This window comes from Schistocerca piceifrons, chromosome 3 (genome assembly GCF_021461385.2).
Source record: "Schistocerca piceifrons isolate TAMUIC-IGC-003096 chromosome 3, iqSchPice1.1, whole genome shotgun sequence".
Classification (NCBI taxonomy): Eukaryota; Metazoa; Arthropoda; class Insecta; order Orthoptera; family Acrididae; genus Schistocerca; species Schistocerca piceifrons.
This window is the reverse complement of record NC_060140.1, coordinates 657764920-657769953: the sequence shown is the minus strand read 5'-3', so window position 1 is coordinate 657769953 and position 5034 is coordinate 657764920. Positions and strand designations below refer to the sequence as shown.

Here is a 5034-nt window from a genome sequence, read left to right as displayed (position 1 = left end):
AATACGATCCCGGTCTCAGCACCAGGTCGGTGGCCCGGCGGCATGGAGTAAGCCAGACGAACTGTGGAACATTCCCCACAACTGCCGCTATTCGTATCACAACGTGTTACCTACATACTTGCTTCTGCGGAGACGGTTTTGTCACTAGTTCGTCGCACTGATCACCATAGTGTTGGATTTCTGACAACCATCTTATTTATGGATGAGGCTACATTTAAAGGTGCGTATTGTCAAGCTTAGAAACACATTGCTATCCTCTGTAAAATTGTGTAAGAATTGCAGTACCTCTTGAATAAAATCTAAACTAAACTCCGCCCGAACAGGCCATGAAGGCCCAACGGAACCAACCGGCCGCCGTGTCATCCTCAGCCCACAGGCGTCACTGGATGCGGATATGGAGGGGCATATGGTCAGCACATCGCTCTCCCGGCCATATGTCAGTTTACGAGACCGGAGCCGCTACTTCTCAATCAGGTAACTCCTCAGTTTGCCTCACAAGGGCTGAGTGCCAACAGCGTCCGACAGACCGGACGGTCACCCACCCAAGTTCTAGCCCAGCCCGACAGCGCTTAACTTCGGTGATCTGACGGGAACCGGTGTTACCATTGTGGTAAGGCCGTTAGGCCGTTAGCTACCTATTGAATGGAACGAAGAACTCAATTAGCACAACATATTGGTAGATAGTAAGCCGAAAAAAGAGGAAAGCAGTGGTTAGGAGCAGAAATGATACTAGCAACAAACTTAAATATCAAAATCTGGGACCACGAAATAGACCATCTGAAGCAATTTTGATGCACTGGAAGTAGAATAACAGGCGACGGAAGAAACGATGAGTGCATAAGAAGCAAACTATCACAGGCATGGGAGCCAGTCCTCGCTAAAATAAGCCTATTAATAGAGATGAAGAGGTTGGCAGTCCTGACGCCGGATACGATCGCTTTTCGCTTGCTGTGTTACAAGATAAGCAATTTAGCTAGTAATTTAATTGTTTTTGCTGTACATTCTATAGTATTTACGTGCATTAGTGTCAGATAGACTATATAAATTGAAGGTTTGTGTTTTTATTTGCGTCTGGATAGAAAAGGCGAAGTTCTGTTTAGGACAGTTTCGTGTGTACGCAAACGTTCGTTTACATTCTGAACTGACGTTAATACGCGGGATTATCAATTAAGTCAGTGTAAAATACTCAGTATTTACGTTTATTAGTGTCATTTGGACTCTATACATTGAAGGTAGCAGTTTTTATAGTTTTATTAGGTCATTTTCGCGTGTACGTAAACGTTTGTTTACATCATAAATACGAGAGATACTCAGTAGATGTGGCTTACCGTAGTTACTGTTTAGTTCTTTAATAATATTCACTAGATAGTCCCTTGCAGTTTACTGTAGGTCACTGTTTATTTTTCTTTAGTATTCACTAGATAGCCCCTAGCAGGAAAAAAAGCACCAGATATAGCTTCTACCTTACATTTTTATTATTTTTCAGTGTCGAGTGTCCTGTTAACCTTGTGTGGCAGTAGGTTTCCTTGAGTTTCTTATAGTAAATCACATATTAGCTAGATGGCTAGGGACTGTGTCTATTGTGTGCGGATGCAGGAGGAGTTGGCCACAGTCAAAACGCAGCTGGAAGCTTTGTTGGCCACAGTCAACAGACTCCAGAGTGCCACCTTGAGGTGCGGTGGGGATGGGGTGCCTTCAGCAGCCTCTGCTGCACTAGATGTGCAGGGGGGGGATGTCGTCACAGCTCTCTGTCTTTGAGCCGACCTCAGGTGAGACCGAGCCGGCAGGCCCACTCTCACCTCAGTGTGGGTGACGGACTGTGTCGAGGTCTCGAGCCTCAGGGCAAGGGCTGCAAGGGGGACGCAGGCTCCTGCCAGATCCCATGCACCTTGTTAATAGATTCAGTGTGCTATCTAATGCTTGGGGGAGGGGGGGGGGGGGCTGAGCCGGAGCCAGATAAGAATGCACCTTCTGCCAGGACAGTTGCCGCTCCTTCAGCAAGGTGGTCCGGACAGGCACGTGCGGATAGGGGTTATTAGGGTTATTAGAAACTCCTATGTTTGGTGTGTCATGGAGTCCCTCAGGAACATAGCGGCTAGAACGAGGAAGAAGTCCAACGTTCACTCGGTGTGCTTGCCGGGGGGGGGGGGGGGGGGGGCTTGTAGGGCATGTGGAAGAGGCTCTTCCGGCGGCTATCGAGCATGCGGGGTCCAGCCAGCTGCAGATTGTTTGTTGCACATGTCGGCACCAACGATGCCAGTCGTCGCGGTTCCGAGGAAATCATTGGGACGTTTCGACGGCTGGCTAAATTGGCAAAGACGGCCTCCATCTCTCGAGAAGTGGAAGCTAGGCTGACGATTTGCAGCATCACACCCAGGGTAGACTGGGGTCATCTGACATCTGATTTGGAGTCGAGTGGAGAACCTAAACCAGAGGCTATGCCGACTCTGTGACGAAAATGGTTCTAGATTCCCCGACCTACGCTATGGGGTGGAAGGTTGTAGAACGCCTCTCGATAGATCAGGGGTGCACTACACACAGGAATCAGCTACATGGGTAGCACAGTACTTGTGGCGTGCACATGGGTTTTTCTTAGATTCGGCTCCGCCCCAAGGAAAATTAGCAGTTCATGACACTGATGCGGGTGTGCCAACTGTAAAAATTGTTAGTTCGCCTAAACAGGTCATTCCAAAGGATTGAAATATGCTAAATCTCATGTTAGTAAATTGTCGAAGTGTCTGTAGCAAGATCCCCGAGTTACTCTCCGAAATAAACAGTAGTAATGCAAATATTGTATTAGGTACTTAAAGCTGGTTGAAACCAGACATTAATAGCAGTGAAATTTTGAACTCGCATTGGAAAATCTTTAGGAAGAATAGGACTGATGCTATGGGAAGTGGTGTGTTCATTGCACTTAAAAGCTCTTTAAAAGCAGTTGAGATCGGTACTGGGTCAGACTGTGAAATAGTCTGGATAAAGCTGTCAATCAGACAAGGAGTGACCATTGTATTAGGTCGTTTTTATAGAGTACCAGCATCCGCAACAAACGTCGCAGAACGTTTCAGAGAAAATCTTGAGCACATAGGAAATAAATATCCAAATTATCCATTAGTTATAGGTGGAGACTTTAATCTTACGTCCATTGACTGGGAAAATTACACGTTTATCACAGGGGCAGAAGCAAAGATGCGTGTGAAGTTATTCTAGGAGCGCTCTCAACACACAACCTTGAGCAGTTGATTAGAAAACCAACTCGAGATGGGAACATATTGGGTATCCTGGGGACAAACAGACCTGATCTCTTTGAGGAAGTTAATCTAGAAGAAGGTATTAGCGACCATACTATCGTTGTGACTTCTATTTCAGTGGAAATTGCAAAAAAAAATCACAAAGAAACAGCGTAGAGTTTTCTTATTTGGGAAAGCAAATAAACGTGTCATTAATAAATATCTTCATAGTCAGCTGCAAGCATTCACCGCGGGACACAAAGATATTGAGCATCTTTGGTCGGAATTTAAAGGTATTGTCCACCACGTGCTAGAGAAATATGTGCCTAGCAAAAATATAGGGGACGTAAAGGATCCACCTTAGTTCAACAAACACATTAGGAAGTTGCTGAGAAAGCAGAGAATTTTGCACAGTCGTTTTAAACGTAGTCACTGCCCCGCTGACAAACAGAAATTATGCGAAATGAAAGCACATTTCGAAAGGTCAATGGGAGATTCTTTTAATGAATTTGAAAGCAATATTTTATCTGCAGATTCTAAAAATCACCCCAAAAAATTTTGGTCGTACCAGTAAAATCTATGAACGCTACAGACAATTCAATACCTTATCTTACTGATAGTATGGGTAATGTAACGGATGATGATAAACAAAAGGCCTAAATTCTAAATCTCGTTTAAGGTAGAGAACTGCAGCACCATTCCCCCTTTCAGTTATGGAACAAGCGCAAGGATGGCTGACATAGTGTTTAGTGTATCTGGGATTGTGAAACAGTTAAGATCCTTAGACGCCATGAAGGCATCTGGCCCAGACGGTATGCCCGTAAGATTAGATGTTGACTATGCTACTACAATAGCACCATTCTTATCCATCATCTATCAAAGATTATTGGAACAGCGGAAAGTTCGACGGGACTGGAAGAATGCCCAGGTCATAGTAATCTATAAAAAGGGTAGAAAATCGTATGCACATAATTACCGGCCCATTTCAGTGACATCGATTTGTTGTAGAATCATGGAACATATTTTGTGTTCAGACATAATGACCTTTCTAGATTCTGAGAAACTCATCTGCAGAAGCCAGCACGGTTTTAGGAAGCAGAGGTCATGCGAGACACAGCTGGCCCTCTTTGTGCATGATGTACAAAAGGCTCTAGATACCAGCTCCAAGGTTGATGCCATATTCCTCGACTTTCGAAAGGCGTTAGACTCAGTTCCGCACTGTCGCTTGCTCCAAAAAGTGCGCGCTTATGGTCTATCCGATGACATACGTGGTTGGATAGAAAGTTTTCTAACAGACGGAGAGCAGTATGTCGTGCTGAATGGGGAGACTTCAAGAGAAACAAGCGTAACATCAGGTGTGCCCCAGGGCAGCGTAATAGGTCCTCTGCTTTTTATGATTTACATAAACCAGTCTCAGGACTGAAGACCACAACAACAACAACAACATAAACGATCTGGTTGGTGGTAGTGACAGCGGCATTAGACTGTTTGCCGATGATGCTGCAGTCTACATGGAAGTAGTATCACACGAAAGTCGTGAACAAATCAATGAGGATTTGCAGAAAATAAATGCCTGGTGTAATGACTGGCAGTTATCTCTCAATGTTAGTAAGTGTGACCTACTGCGAATAACAAAGCGAAAATCCCCATTAATGTAAGAGTACAAAATAAATGCCCAGTCTTTGGAAGCGGTAACATCCGTAAAGTATCTTGGTGTGACTATTCGAAATGATCTCAAATGGAATGATCAGATTACACAAGTAACGGGTAAGGCGAACTCTAGATTGCGGTTTATTGGTAGAATCCT

General features: G+C 44.6%; 1 pseudogene; it reads right to left on the bottom strand.

Moving 5' to 3' along the window:
• Positions 1–506: 506 nt before the first annotated feature.
• On the bottom strand, positions 507–624 carry LOC124790398 (annotated as a pseudogene).
• Between the last annotated feature and the right edge of the window lie 4410 nt (positions 625–5034).